The sequence below is a fragment of the Chiloscyllium punctatum genome, chromosome 15 (genome assembly GCF_047496795.1).
Source record: "Chiloscyllium punctatum isolate Juve2018m chromosome 15, sChiPun1.3, whole genome shotgun sequence".
Lineage (NCBI taxonomy): Eukaryota > Metazoa > Chordata > Chondrichthyes > Orectolobiformes > Hemiscylliidae > Chiloscyllium > Chiloscyllium punctatum.
Window position 1 is genome coordinate 21,443,917 of NC_092753.1, and position 16,531 is coordinate 21,460,447.

Consider the following 16,531-nt stretch of genomic DNA (forward strand, 5'->3'; position numbering starts at 1 on the left):
GAGGGAGAGTCCACCACTGCTACTGGCAGGGCATTCCATGAACTCACGACTCGCTGAGTATAGAATCTACCCCTAACATCTGTCCTATACCTACCACCCCTTAATTTAAAGCTATGCCCCCTCAAATTGGTGACTCCATACGTGGAAAAAGATTCTCGTGGTCAACCCGATCGAAACCACTAATCATCTTGTACACCTCTATCAAGTCACCCCTAAACCTTCTTTTCTCCAATAAAAACAGCCCCAAGTGCCTCAGCCTTTCCTCAGACGATCTTCCTACCATACCAGGCAACATCCTGGTAAACCTCCTCTGGACCCGTTCCAGTGCCTCCACATCCTTCCTATAGTATGGCGACCAAAACTGCACACAATACTCCAGAAGCAGCCGCACCAGAGTCTTATACAACTGCAACATGACCTCAGAACTCCAGAATTCAATTCCTCTACCAATAAAGCCCAGTACACCATATGCCTTCTTGACAGCACTATTTAGCTGCGTGGCAACTTTCAGAGATCTGTGTATATGGACACCAAGATCTCTCTGCTCATCCACACTATCAAGTATCCGACCATTAGCCCAGTACCCCATCATTTTGTTACTCATACCAAAGTGAATCACCTTACACTTAGCTACATTGAACTCCATGTGCCACCTTTCTGCCCAGCTCTGCAGCTTATCTATATCCCACTGTAACCTGCCACATTCTTCCTCACTGTCAACAACTCCACTGACTTTCGTATCATCCGCAAACTTGCTCACCCAACCTTGGAGCCCCTCCTGCAGGTCATTTCTAAAAATGACAAACACCAATGGTCCCAAAACAGATTCTTGTGAAACACCGTTCGTAACTGCACTCCAAGATGACCTTTACCATCAACTACTACCCTCTGTCTTCTTCCAGCCAGCCAATTCCTAATCCAAACCTCCAACTCACATTCAATGCCATACCTCCGTATTTCTTTGCAGTAGCCTACCATGGGGAACGTTATCAAATGCCTTACTAAAATCCATATACACCACATCTACCGCTTTACCCTCGTCCACCTCCTTAGTCACCCTCTCAAAGAATTCAATAAGGTTTTTGAGGCACGATCTGCCCTTCACAAAACCATGCTGACTATGCTTGATCACATTATTCCTATCCAGATGTTGATAAATCCTATCCCTTACAATTCTCTCTAAGACTTTGCCCACAACAGAAGTGAGGCTCACCGGCCTATAGTAACGAGGGTTATCCCTACTCCCCTTCTTGAACAAGGGAACCACATTTGCTATCCTCCAGTCTTCTGGCACTATTCCTATAGACAACGAGGACATAAATATCAAGGCCAATGGCTCTGCAATCTCCTCCCTTGCTTCCCAGAGAATCCTAGGATAAATGCCATCAGGCCCAGGGGACTTATCTATTTTCACCCCTTCCAGAATTTCCAACACTTCTTCCCTACATACCTCAAAGCCGTCCATTCTAATTAATTGTGACTCAGTATTCACATCGGCAACAATGTCCTGTTCCTGAGTGAACACTGACGAAAAGTATTCGTTCAGTGTCTCCCCAATCTCTTCAAAATCCACATGCAACTTCCCACTACTATCCTTGACTGGACCTATTCCTACCCTAGTCATTCTTTTAGTCCTGACATACCTATAGAAAGCCTTTTGGTTTTCCTTAATCCTATCAACTAAGGACTTTTCATGTCCCCTCCTTGCTGCTCTTAGCTCTCTCTTCAGATCATTCCTGGCTACCTTATAACTCTCAATCGCCCCAATTGAACCTTCACACCTCATCTTTACAAAGGCCGCCCTCTTCCCATTAACAAAGGATTCCAATTCCTTCTTAAACCATGGCTCCCTCACACGATCCTTTACTCCCTGCCTGACAGGTACATACTTATCAAGGACATTCAATAGTTGCTCCTTGAACAAGCTCCACATATCAATTGCGCCCTTGCCTTAAACCCTACTTTTCCAAGCCACGCATCGTAAGTTGTGCCTCACCGCATCATAATTTCCCTGCCCCCAGCTATAACTCTTGCCCTGCAGTGCACACTTATCCCTCTCCATCACTACAGTAAAAGTCACCGAATTGTGGTCACTGTCCCCAAAGTGTTCACCTACCTCCAATTGTAACACTTGGCCTGGTTCGTTACCCAGAACCAAATCCAGTATGGCCTCACCTCTTGTTGGCCTGTCTACATATTCTGTCAGGAACTCCTCCTGCACACATTGGACAAACACCGACCCATCTAACGAACTCGAGCTATACCTTTCCCAGTCAATATCAGGAAAGTTAAAGCCCACATTACAACCACCCTATTACTTTTACTCTTCTGCTGAATCATCCTCGCAATCCTTTCTTCTATGTCTCTCGGACGATTAGGAGGCCTGTAGAAAACTCCTAACAGGGTGACCTCACCTTTCCTATTCCTAACCTCAGCCCAAACTACCTCAGATGGCGAGTCTTCATCCATCGTCCTTTCCACAGCTGTAATACTATCTTTGACAAGCAATGCCACACCTTTTACCCCCATCTCTGACCCGACTAAAACATTTAAACCCTGGAACCTGCAACAGCCAATCCTGTCCCTGTTCTACCCATGTCTCCGTAATAGCAACAACATCAAAATCCCAGGTACCAACCCACGCTGCAAGTTCACCTTCCTTATTTTGTATACTTCTTGCATTGAAGTATACACACTTCAAGCCACTTTCCTGTTTACAGGCACCCTCCTTTGAGATTGATGCCATGTTCCTAACCTCCCTACACTCCAGGTCCTGCACCCTAAAGCTGCAGTCTAGGTTCCCATGCCCCTGCAGAGTTAGTTTAAACCCCCCCCCCCCACCAAAGGGCACTAGCAAACCTCCCCCCAAGGATACTGGTGCCCCTCAGGTTCAGGTGCAGACCATCCTGTTTATAGAGGTCTCACCTTCCCCAGAAAGAACCCCAGTTATCCAGATACCAGAATCCCTCCCTCCTGCACCATCCCTGTAGCCATGCATTTAACTTTTCTCTCTTCCTATTCCTCGACTCTCTATCACGTGGCGCGGTAACTAACCAGAGACAACAACTCTGTTTGTTCTAACTCCGAGCTTCCAACCTATCTCCCTGAAAGCCTGCCTAACATCCTCAGCCCTCCTCCTACCTATGTCGTTGGTGCCAACGTGGACCACGACTTCGGGATGCTCCCCCTCCCCATTAAGGACCCGGAAAACACGATCAGAGACGTCATGTACCCTTGCACCTGGGAGGTAACATACCAAACATGAGAACAGTGACAAATGGTCAATAAATGCTGACGATAGCACGCATACACAGTCCATGAATGGATTAACAATAACACCTGACAGCAGATAAACGTTCCAACACTCTGTTCAAAGCGATGTGTGTCTCCCAGAGCAATAGTATTCTTTCAAGTGCAGTCACAGAGTTATAGACTTACAGAGATGTACTGCATGGAAGCAGACATTTTGATTCAAGTTGCCCATGCCGGACAATTATCCTCAGTTACCATCGGTCCAATTTTACAGCATTTGGCTCAAATACTCATCCAGATGCCTTTTAAATGTTGCAATTGTTCCAGCTTCCACCAAGTCCTCTGGCAGCTCATTCTACACACACACCACCCTCTGTGTGAAAAAGTTGCCCCTTTGGTCCCTTTTAAATCTTTCCCCTCTTACCATAAACCGATGCCCTATAGTGTTGAATTCCCCTTCCCTGGGGAAAAGAACTCGACTATTTACCCTGTTCATGCCCCCCATGAATTCATCAACCTCTGTAAGGTCAACCCTCAGCCTCTGTCACTCCAGGGAAAAAAGCCCCAGCCTATTCAGCCTCTCCCTATAGTTCAAATCTTCCAACCCATTCAGCTTCTCCCTATAGCTCAAATCTTCCAATCTACCATGTGGAACCTTGTCAAAAGCGTTGCTGAAGTCCATATAGACAACATCGAATGCTCTACTTTCATCAAGCTTCTTTGTCACTTCCTTAGAAAACTCAATCAAGTTAGTAAGATACAATTTCCCATACACAACATCATGTCGACTGTTCTTAATTAGTTCTTGCCTTTCCAAATACATGGAAATCCTGTCCCTCAGAATCACCTACGAAAACTTACCTGTCACTGATGTCAGGCTCACCAGTCGATAGTTCCCTGGCTTTTCCTTACCAACTTTCTTAAATAATGGCACCACATTAGCCACTCTCCAGTCTTCTGGCACCTCAACTGTGGCTATCCATGATACAAATATCTCAGCAAGGAGTCTAGCAATCACCTCCCTTGATTCCCACAAAGAAAGTTGAATCGCTTGTCAAGAGGAAGAAGAAGGCTTATGTTAGGATCAAATGTAAACACTCAGTTAGGGAGCTTGAGAGTCACAAGTTAGCTGGGAAAGACCTAAAAGAGAGCTAAGTTGAGCGAGGAGGGAACATGAGAAGTTGTTGACAGATAGGATCAGGGAAAACAGTAAAGCTTTCCATAGGTATATAAGGGATAAAAGAATGACCAGAGTAAGATAAGGATCAAACAAGGACAGTAGTGGGAAGTTGTGCGTGGAGTCAGAGGATATAGGGAAGCGTTAAATGAACATTTCTCATCGGTATTCACACTGGATCAAGACAATGTTGTTGAGGAGAATACTGAGAAATAGGCTGTGAGACTAGATGGGATTGAGGTTCACAAGGAGAAGGTGTTAGAAATTCTGGAAAGTGTGAAAATAGTTAAATCTCCTGGGCTGGATGGAATTTATCCTAGGATTCTCTGGGAACCCGAGTCTTTGACTTTGATCTTTATGTCATCGTTGTTGGCTGGAATATTGCCAGAAGACTGGAGGATAGCAAATGTTGTTCCCTTGTTCAAGAAGGGGAGTAGAGACAACCCTGGTAATTATAGACCAGTGAGCCTTACTTTAGCTGTGGGTTAAGTGTTGGTAAAGGTCACAAGAAATTGGATTTATAATCATCTCGAATAGGTTAAGTTTTGCACCTTCTCTAGTAGGTAGATTCACATACTAAATAAGAAAATGTTCTTGTACACACTTAACAAACTCCTCTCCCTTAACACTATGGCAGTCCAAGTCTATGTTTGGAAAATTAAAATCTCCTACCATTACCACCCTATTTTCTTTTTTACAAATGACTGAAATTTCCTTACAAATCTGCTTCTCAATTTCCCACGAACTACTTGGGGGTTCTATAGTACAATTCCAATAAACTGATCATCCCTTTCTTATTTCCCAGTTCCACCCAAATAACTTCACTGGACTTGCTCCCAGGAATATCCTCCCCAAATACAGCCATAAGGTTAACCCTGAGCAAAACTGCCTCTCCTCCTCCTGTCTTGCCCCTTTTCAATCCTTCCTATGGCTTCTATTCCCTGGTACAATGAGCTGCCAGTCCTGTCCATCCCTGAGCCACATCTCTTTAATTGCTATGATATCCCAGTTCCATATTCACAATCATGCTCTGAGTTTATCTGCCTTACCCCTAGGCCTCTCGCATTGAAATAAATGCAATTTAATTTACCAGTCCTACCTCGTTCTCTGCCTTACTCTTGCCTGTCTTGACTGTTTGACTTCCTCCTTTTCTCAAGTGCACCAGCCTCAGACGTATCTCTTTTCTTACTATCTCTTTGGGTCTGTGTGGCCCCTTACTAGTTTAAATCCTCCCAAGAAGCTCGGGCAAATCTCCCCACCAGTTTATTCATTCCCTTCCAACCTGTCTTTGTAAATAGGTCACTTCCACCCCAGAAGAGATTCCAATTATTCAAAAATGTGAATCCTTCTCCCCTGCAATAGCTCCTCAGCCACACATTCATCTGTTCTATCCTCATATTCCTACCTTCACTAGCACATGGCACTGGGAGTAAACCAGATATTCCTACCTTTTTAATGTCTTGCCTAATTTCCTGTATTATCTCATCTGAATTTGGTACTTTTCTCACCCTATGTTGTTGCCTCCAATGCGTACAAGACCTGCCTGCTTGTCATTCTCCACTTTGAGAATATTCTGCACCTTCTCAAAGACACCCTTTGCCAGCCATTGAAACATCTGTCTGTGCCTCTGACTAGAGAGTGCCCTATAACAATCGATTGCTTGGAACCTGACATACCCCTCATTATATTAGAGCCTGTCCTTGTACCAGAAACTTAGCTGTCAGTGCACACTCCCCTGAGAATCCATCACCCTCTACATCTTCCAAAAAAACATGCTTGTTTGAGATGGGCAGAGCCACAGGAGACTCCTGCACTACCTGCCTACCTCTACTACCTTTCTCAGAGTTGAAAATGTGTTGCTGGAAAAGCGCAGCAAAAACAAATTTTCAGCTCTGATCTCCAGCATCTGCAGTCCTCACTTTCTCCTACCTTTCTCAGAGGTCAACTATCTACCTGACTGTATCTGAAGTTTCTCCAGCTTCCTGAAACTGCCATCCATCACCCCCCCCTGTCCAACTCCTGTAACTTCCTCAGTACTTCTCACTGCTGCTGCAAAGGATCCGTGTCATCCAATAGGATTTGCAACCAAACATACTTCCTCAATTATGATCACCAGAAACATTGGCGTTCTCCCTCTCTGCACCTTAACAATCTACAGACCCAGAAAATCGAATAGCTCTAAAAACATTTCTCTAGGATAACTTAGTGCCTATGTTTTATATTTTTAATAAAAGTCAGTTCACTAAAATCTCGGTACCTCATTACTGATGTCTTTTAGGAATAAGGACTAACATTGTCTTCATGTAAAATAATCATACCTCTTGAAGAATGTAGAAAAGCAACTGAACACAATGAATATTCTACTTGGAAATTGTTTAAGAATTTCATGAACATCTCCCTGTTCCCAGCTGCCAGAGAAAGTGGTGGAGGCTGGTACAATTACAACATTTAAAAGGCATCTGGAAGGATATATGAATAAGAACGGTTTAGAGGGATATAGACCAAATGCTGGCAAATGGGACTTGATTAATTTAGGATACCTGGTCAGCATGGACGGGTTGAACTGACGTGTCTGTCTTCATGCTCTTTGGCTCCATGACTCTCTGACTCTCAAAGTGAGTTTAAATTAGCTTGTACGTGAGTTTGTAGCAATAAGTTCAGAAGGAAAGGAAATCGGCTGGAAATAGGAGGTTAACATTTTAGTTTAGTACAGAAGTTTTAGAAACCAAAGCTATGGAATAGACAACGTGCTTGTTGTACAATGATTTATACTGAAGAATTCAGTGCAGGATGTCTGGTGAATAAGACAAATAAACAGTTTCCACAATAGTGGCCCAAATGTATAGCACATTCCAATATGAATAAATCACTGAGAAAGGATTCAGAGAATCAGGGAAAGAAATAGCAAAGGTTTTCTCATTGGAGTGAAGAAGGATGAGAAGTGACTTGATAGCGATGTACAAGATGATGAGGCGTAGATAGAGTGGATAGTCAGAGACTTTTTCCCAGGGCAGAAATGGTTATCAAGAGGGGGTGTAATTATAAGGTTTAGGAGAGATGTTTAGGGGAGATGTCAGAGGTAGGTTCTTTACACAGAGAGTGGTGGGTGCACAGAATGCACTGCCAGCAGTGGTAGGACAGGCTTATACATTAGGGACATTTAAGTGACATTTATCTCTTGGATAGGCACAAAGATAGTAAAATGTAGCATGTGTAAGTTAATTTGATCTTAGGGGAGGATGAAAGATTGGCACAACACTGAAGGCTGAAAGGCCTGTACTGTGCTGTATTCAGCTCGGTTCTATATTCAGTTTTTCACTTTCCATTTCACTGTGCCAACAGTCTGGATGATGCAGGGTTGGAGAACTGCTAAAGTCCTGTTATTGCTTTTTTAAAAAATAGACATTTTTATTGAAAATTTAACATGTTTTTACAAACTTACAAATAAAAAAAACACAAGTACAAACACTAATACACAATTAAATCTTAAATAAATAATAGCCAAAGCCTGTCAACCAAAAAGAAGAGATACAGAGAAAAAAACGAGAAAGACAAAACTCAACTAACTACTAATCTTACCTACAACAAGCCAGAGTGTATGATCAAATATCTTACATTACTCAAGAGAAAAAGAAAGGATAACATAGTAATTAAGTAGTGAAGTACATGCTCGGAATGAGTTAACATCAAATCGTAATAAAACCCGTATTCATGCGGGATTCCTCCCCCAAGGGGCCCCCGGAACAGCCAAAACCGCTACCTCAACGAGATGAAAGCCCTTGACAATATGGCCGAAATATCTTATCTATGTAATTCAAAAAGGGCTGTCATATTTTATAGAATAATTCAGTTTTTTGGTGCACCATATTTGTAAGGAAGTCAAGAGGAATACATTGCATGGTTAATCTGTGCCAATTCGGAAGTCCTGGAGGGCCCTCGGCCACCCAGCTGACTAAGATATTTTTCCTTGCACAAAAGGAGAGAATGGAAAATAATTTCCTCCCATGCACATCCAGAGAAGGTAAACTCGAGAAGCCCAGGAGAAGAGATATTGGATCTACTCTAATTTCCTATCCCAAGATTTCTGTCAAGGCATTTGCTACTTTGGTCCAGTATTTGTGGATCTTATGGCATGTCCATAGCAGTGTGTAAGAGTGCCCACCTCTGTTTTGCATTTGGGACACATTGGAGTTGCTCCTGCCCTAAATTTTGCCAATTGTTCCGGTGCTATATGAGTCCTATGGAGTATCTTTAACTGAATGGCCTGGGTTCTGTTACAAATGGAGATTCTTCTGGCATTTTCCCAGATGTCATCCCACATTCCTGTAGAAATTTCCAGCCCCAACTCCTGATCCCATGTTCTAAGCAGATGGTCCATGTCTTCCGACACTTCATTATGTAATAAGTGATAAAGAGTGCTGACCAAGGATACACCCATTGGCCACAACACTCTACGTTCTCTATCTGATTTATAAAGGCTATCTAATAGCGTAGTCTTCTTCTGTATGTAATCTCAAATTTGGAAGTATTGAAAGAGGTCTCCATTAGGTAATCCAAATTTCTGATGCAGCTGCTCAAAAGACATCAGGGCCCCCTTCTCAAACAGATCCCCTAAATAGGAAATATCCCTGGACCTCCAGGATTTGAATGTGGCATTTGTGAGCCCTGGTTGAAAACACCATACCCCTACAATGGGAGTACAGGGGGATGTTTTATGTGAATTACCCTCGTTTTGCCGCATTATATTCCAGGCTTTAATTGTGTTTAATACTATGGGGTTTTTACAGTGGTCCATAATGATTTTCATCTTATCTAAAAATAAGATGTTAATAAGAGGACACTTTACTTGAGAAGCCCAGATGTCCAGCCAGATTGATTGCGGGTCAGGCGAGAACCAATTGCTATGTAGCTTAATAGGGAACTCAGCTGACACTTCCTAAAGTATGGAAAATCCAGCCCTCCCCTTGCCTGTGGAAGCTGTAGCTTCCTTAACTTAATGAGGGAAAATCTATGATTCCAGATGAAAGAACCAAGCCAACCATATAATTTGCACAGTGCTGGCCTCGGCAGCATCACTGGGAGCATTCTCATATGGTATAAGAGACGGGGCAAGACATTCATTTTAATTAGAGCTATTCTTCCTAGCCAGGAAATTGGAAGATTCCCCGCAGCGTTGAAGGTCCTGCCTTATCCCTTCCAGTAGATGCCCAAAATTGACTTGTACAGCTGACCAAATACTGGGGTGATAAAAATACCTAAATATAAAAAACCCTCCAGAGACCACAGAAAGGGAAAGTGAGATCCGTCCAATAAGTGGGACATACTAGCGAGGCTGCCCTATGGCATGGCCTCTGATTTTGAGAAATTAATTTTGTAACCTGAGAATGCACTAAATATATTAATATTTTGGATCAGGCGGGGCAACGATATCAGAGGATTACTAAGAAAAAGAGAACATCATCTGCATAAAGGATAATTTTATGTTTACTTGTACCAATCCTCGGGGCCGTTATATTAGAGTCAACCCGTATAGCTTCCGCTAGTGGCTCAATTATTAGCGTGAATAGCAACAGTGAGAGAGGACATCCCTGACAGCAGCCACTACCCACACTGAAGCTATCTGAGTCTAAACCATTAGTGATCACAACTGCTTTGGGATCATTGTACAATGTTGAGACCCATTTAGCAAATACCTTCCCAACGCCAAACCTTTCCAATGTATAGAACAGGTATGACCATTCTACCCTGTTGAATGCCTACTCCACATCCGAGACTACTATTCCCAGTACTTTTCCTGATGACAGACTTGAATCACATTCAAAACCCTTCTAATATTATTAGATGATATACAGCCCTTGATAAACCCCGTCTGATCCTCCTTTATGATGTGTGGCAATACCGTCTCCAGCCTCAATGCTAATGTTTTAGAAAGAATTTTAAAATCTACTTTTAGCAAGGATGTCAGTCTATATGATGTGCAATCTTCTGGGTCCTTTCCTTTTTTGAGAATAACAGAGATATTTGCCTCTTTCAGCGAAGGCGGGAGGGCAGCCCTGACCGTATGAGTAGTTGTACATGTCCATGCGTGAACCAGCTAATACTCCTGGAAACTCTTTGCAAACTTCAACCTGAAGTCCATCTGGGCCAGGTGCCTTACCGCTCTGAAGTTGCCTGATTGCGTCAAGTATTTCCTGGGTTGTTAGGGGAGCATTCAGGATCGACACCTGTTCTGGAGTTAAGTCCGGAAAAAGGACTGCATCCTCCTGGCTCTATCTTCACAATCCTGTGATTTATACAAATCAGAATAAAACTTTCTGAAGAATGTGTTGATCCTTTTATGATCGTGAGTCAGAGTACCAGTACTTTCCCTAACGGATGTGATAGCTTGAGGGGCCTTTTTATTCCCTTGCGAGAAATGCTAAGTATCTACCAGGTTCATCGCCAAATTCATATAATCTTTGCTTTGCAAATAATATTTCCCTCTTTGCCATTTGGGTAAGTGCGGTATTCAGGGCTGTCCTAAGGGCCGTAATCCTTTGTAATTTAGCAATAATCTGTCAATGTATGCTGTTTCAGCTGCTTTTAAACGAGCCTCAAGTAGACGCTGTTGTACTCCCTTTAGATTTTTCTGGGTCACCAAGTATGAAATGATCAGACCTCGCACATAAACTTTAATGGTCTCCCACATCATTGATGGGTTACGAGCCGTACCTGAATTAATTTGCAAAAAAAGTTTTAAATTCTTGAGAAAAGTATTTTACAAATTTACTATCCTTCATTAAGAAGGAATCCATAAGCCAATGTCAGGGGGATGCCTCATTGTTCCTAGCCTTGATTTCCATATACACAGCAGCATGATCAGAAATTATCATAACACCTATTTTTCAGGATGATATGGAATTCAAAAAGGTCAAGGGGGCAAAAAACATATCAATTCTAGTCTGACACTTATGTGGATTAGAGTAAAAAGAGAAATCTCTGCCTTGTGGGTGAAACCACCTCCACACATCTACTAATCCTAATTCTTTATTCAAATCCACCAATTGTCTGGATCTGGGGGATACACCCGCAGTCCTCTTGGGTATCCTGTCTATCTCCAGGTCCATAATACAATTAAAGTCTTCCCCTATAATTGTATGACGAGCCCGGAGAGCCGTCGGTTCAGGGGACAATACAGATTTAAAATCCCATATTCCTCTCCATTTATAAGGGCTTCAACCAATATATATCGTCCAGATTCATCTTTTATCTGACTTGGGATTTTGAAAGGGAGATTCTTCGTAATAAGAATGATTACTCCCCTACTTTTTGAGCTGAAAGAAGAAAAGAAAGCCTGATCAAATCCACCCTGTTTTAATTTCAAATGTTCTTTATCTAGTAAATGTGTCTCCTGTGGGAGAGCTATATCACTCCTTTCGTTTTTGAGATTAGATAGCATTTTCTTCCTTTTGACTGGTGAATTACTCCCTTTGACATTTGAGGTGCACCATTTAATCGAATGACTAACCATAATCGTCCAGGCAAGTCCGAGACCCCCCCAGAACGAGAAACCCCATCTGAAACACTCCCAGCATAGACCATAGAAAATTCACAAAAATAGAGATTCTTTAATCCACTCCAATTTAATAAAACACAATTTCTAAATAGAAAAAATATAAAACATATTTAAACGGAGACTTGCCCCCTTGTTTCCAGGGGGCATCACTTCCTTTCCGAAAACCCATCATATCCTCTCCCAACCAGTGCCCCACCCTCGACCCAGGCATCCCATAATAAAATAAAGAAAATTCAAGTGTGCTGTAAAGCTAAAGTTAACAGTGAGTACCCTACCCACTCCTACCCACACCAACACCTAGCAATATATTTGGCAATGTTAATACCACGTATAAACATATAAAACTATAAAATTACAGTCTTAGCAGATAATAATTAAATATAGTAACACAAAATAATAGCGGGAAACAAACCCGCTCTAAAAGAAAGAGATAAGGTAAGACAAGACAGGCACCCTCCTCACCTGAGTCAACTAGACCACACGGCCTATATATATAAAACAAAAAGGAAAATTGCAAAGTGGAAAACAAATAAGCTCCCTCCCTACCCCCCAGAGATAATATTAAGCAATACAGGTAATAAGAGAAAAAAAAGGGTATACCGGGGAACAGGGGGTTTGGGGAGGGGCGGGTGTTGGTGAGCAGAACAACTTCATTCACTACATGAATTAACTCTTACAATTTATTTGAGAGAGTCCAAAAATTCCTTGGCCTTCTCCGGCGATCCGAAGTTATAGATGGACCCTTCGTGGTTAAACATGGCATTGCTGGGTAGCGCAGGGATTATTGAATGTTTAAATCCCTTAGATGCTTCTTCGTTTCATCAAACACCCTCCTCTATGGTCCAAAGCTGGGGGAAAATCCTGAAACAGCATAATCTTGGATCCTTTTTAAGTCATGGCTTGGGGATCTTTCCCGAGATTTCTGGAGGCTTCCAGGAGTGTTTGCTTCTCTCTATAGCACTGCAGCCGGAATAGGACCGGGCAGGGGCGCTGGTCCGACCCGGGCCTGCATATTGCAACCCGGTGGGCCCATTCTACCCTTACCTGGCCTGATCCAGCCTCCAACTTCAACATCCGAGGAAGCCACTGCTCCAGAAACACTGCAAGCTGGCCTTCCTCTTCCCGTTTGGCAAGGCCCAGCAAACGAATATTTTTCGACGACCTCGATTCTCGAGGTTGATGATGTGATCTTCTAAGGCCCGGACTCGCTGTTCGACCCACGGCCAATTCTGCAGTAGACTTGCAGGTCGTGGCCTTTAGCTCTGCCCCTCCGACTCGATGTTCGATTTTTTCTATGTCTCGGTCGTGCTTTTGCAGCGCGACAGACAACAATTCCCACCTGCTCCTGGACTCTTCTATAAAGGAATTGATCTTCTCTTCAAGTTTGGCAATCACTGCAGCAAGGCTCGCCACCGTCGGTAAGTCTCCCGGGGTAGCTGCAGACACCTCTGCTGCAGCTAGGGAGGGTGGGGGAGGGGTTCCTGTGTGTTGCGAGCTGCGGGCATTCTTTCCCTTAGTCATTTTAACAGAGCATCAAACTACTCAAGTTCAGTTCAAAATGACTAACTGTATTGAATAAAAGTTATTTTAAATTATTTGGCAGGTGTGGTGGTGGCGGGCAGCCCACTTTGTCTGAGTCTTGGGCAGAGCACTACAGACTCAGACTTGCTGGGTCGCCGCCATCTTGGATCTCGTCCTATTATTGCAATGAAGGCAGAGCCAGAAACCAGAGTAAACACAAACCAAAAAGTAAACACATGCTGTTATTTTTGGTCAGAAACTGGCATCTAACAGTTTAAAATGTGTATTATTGATCAAGTCAAATGACTATGTGGTTCCTCACTGTGTGTGGCTACCTTTTGTAATTTTCTTCAGAAGGTATCCATGGTGGCTGATGAGGGTAACAAGAATCTAAATGGATATTGGCAAATTCATTTACAAGACCATAAGACATAGGAGTGGAAGTAAGGCCATTCAGCCCATCAAGTCCACTCTGCCATTCAATCATGGCTGATGGGCATCTTAGCGCCACTTACCTGCACTCTCCCCGTATCCCTTAATTCCTTGCGAGATTAAGAATTTATCAATCTCTGCCTTGAAGACATTTAACATCCCGGCCTCCACTGCGAGACATCACATGCAGACTGCTTAGAATACTAAAATATCCCAGGATCCAAATGAGGGTGTCTGGGCTGGTGCAACCGAAACTATTTAATGCTATCAATGGCATAAAGCCAAAAACAAAAATATAATGTTAAATATGCCAATCAAGATTGGCCAAATCTATGTGTTATGTGGAGAAAACAAAAATCTGTTAACATTTCAGGTCTGTAATGTTTTGTAAGAAGTGAGAATAGTTGGGAAACATAATAGATTTTGATCAAATGAAAGCGGTAGCTGAGATAAGAATAATTAACAAAACAGAAGGTCTGTTCAGAGGGTAGGGAAGATCAAATGACATATTGTTCAATGGGGCCATATCAAAGGATTAGATAAGAGACAGTGAAACTATGAGTCTGGAGGTGATATGATGGCAGAACTGAAAATGTGTGGTTGGAAAAGTGCAGCAGGTCAGGCAGCATCCAAGGAACAGGAGAATCGACGTTTCGGGCATAAGCCCTTCTTGAAGCCAACTTGAGCAATGCATAAACTCAAAAGCTAAATTTAAAAAAGATATGAAAGATGTATTATACAACCAATTAAAAAAGTGTATTCGAGTATGTGATCTGAAATTATTGAATTTAAAAAAAGGAAGTTTGCAAAACGCCCTCTTAATTTCTCTGTTATTTCCTTTTGGTGCATCCAATCTATCACTAACATCTAATTTGGCTGTTTTTATTTGCTGTTCTCCCTTTTTGTATTGACTTAATTTTTTTTTCCATTGCCAAGTTTACCCATTGCTCCTGAAAGCCACGAACCTGCAGAATTATCATCTTTCTGCAATGACATCATCAAACAGCGCCAGAGAATCTTTCACAAACAATTTCTGACTTTTCTACTTTCCTCATTTACGTAAGTTGGATGCAAAATTGCCTCAATGGCAAGACAAATGGTTCACACAGTTCATGAATGTTTTGCAAGAGGAAGGCAATTTTTATTGGGGTCATGCAGCATTGAGGTGAGCGTACCATGCAGTTCCTGAACTTATATGCATGACTTTCATTCAGGGGGCATGATTAAGAAGCCTTCACCTTGACATGGAAAATATCCAGGTGTTTACTAGTTGTCAATCCTATTCTATATCAATGGAATTTACATATGCTCTGCAATGTAGCAGACAAAATTTAAGCTTGAGATGAATGATCAAATGTATCTCGGAATGACGATTAAATCTAGAAAAAAAACATAGAAATGGCATGAGGGGCACAGGACAAAGAAATATTAGTGCACAGATTGGTGAAGGGAATTGGGCAGGTAAGTGGACAGGAAGAAAATGAATAATTTCTTCGGGAGCTGAGACACAGAGGATCAGAAGATGAGAGTTTATATTTGAACCATATGTACACCAGTTAGACTGAGGTTGGAGCCTCTGTAGATGATTTCATTGATTGCACTATAGGAAGAAATCCATGGAATTCATGAGAATATTTTTCAGCAATTTGTTGAGGATTGGACAATAAATTGGGCTTGGATGTTTTTTGAATCATGTCAGTTGTACAGATGAGGGTGATTAGAGATGTATAAGGTGTATGTAAGATGAGAGCACCAAGTAGAGATAGCAGATATATTTTGTTTAGCAGTGTGGTGAACAAGTGCTTATGGAATTAGAGAGGGACTGAGGAGTTGATATGTATGGAGGATAGTGCCTGAAAAACTGGCAGAAGCAGAAACCTGCATCGTTTTAAACAGATCTGTGAGGTATCATAATGTTCAGGTTTATGAACCAAGAGCTGAAATGCATGATGATGTCTGGGAGCAGTCAATGGTCCAAATTACCACATCTTGTCTTCCAATTATTTCTATGTTTTCATCATTCCAACAGAGATATCTTTTATGATCTGCAAATCCAAAACATTGACAGACATTTCTCACATTGATTGGATCTGTTGCCAAAATAACAGGTTCTCTTGAAAGTTTTCTGATGTTGAGTCAATTCAGATTAAGAGTGATTTTGTTCACTTGCCTGATGTTCCTGGCCATTGAAATGTCCCTCGTACGTTAACACCAAGCTGACACCTATCACCGCTTCTTCAATTGCCTGTTCCAATCTCTCCCGGTAGAATGTCGTCACCTTATAAAGGTCGCAATCGTTGAAGTTTTCAAGGCACTGGGAGACAGGATCTGTGAGTATAAAGTGTATAAATATTTTCAATGTATCCTACAAGTTACAGTCTTTAATTTATTGGTATAATTTTCATTTAACCAACCCATCAAATTCACTTAGTTTTCATGGAACAAAAAATGTTGAAGTAGTCTCATGGGCACGAATGAGTATGACACCTTTACACTGTCTTGCAGAGTTAAAGTCATTCTTCTTCCATCAAGTTAAAGGTAAGGTTCATTTCAGAAAATGTGTTGATCATTGTAAACTGTGTTATCACTGACGA

The 16,531-nt window shown here is 42.2% G+C and overlaps 1 pseudogene; it reads right to left on the reverse strand.

The window, feature by feature from the left end:
• Positions 1 to 16,269, reverse strand: part of LOC140486111 (NACHT, LRR and PYD domains-containing protein 3-like) — a 32,947-nt pseudogene extending 16,678 nt beyond the window's left edge.
• Positions 16,270 to 16,531: the final 262 nt, after the last annotated feature.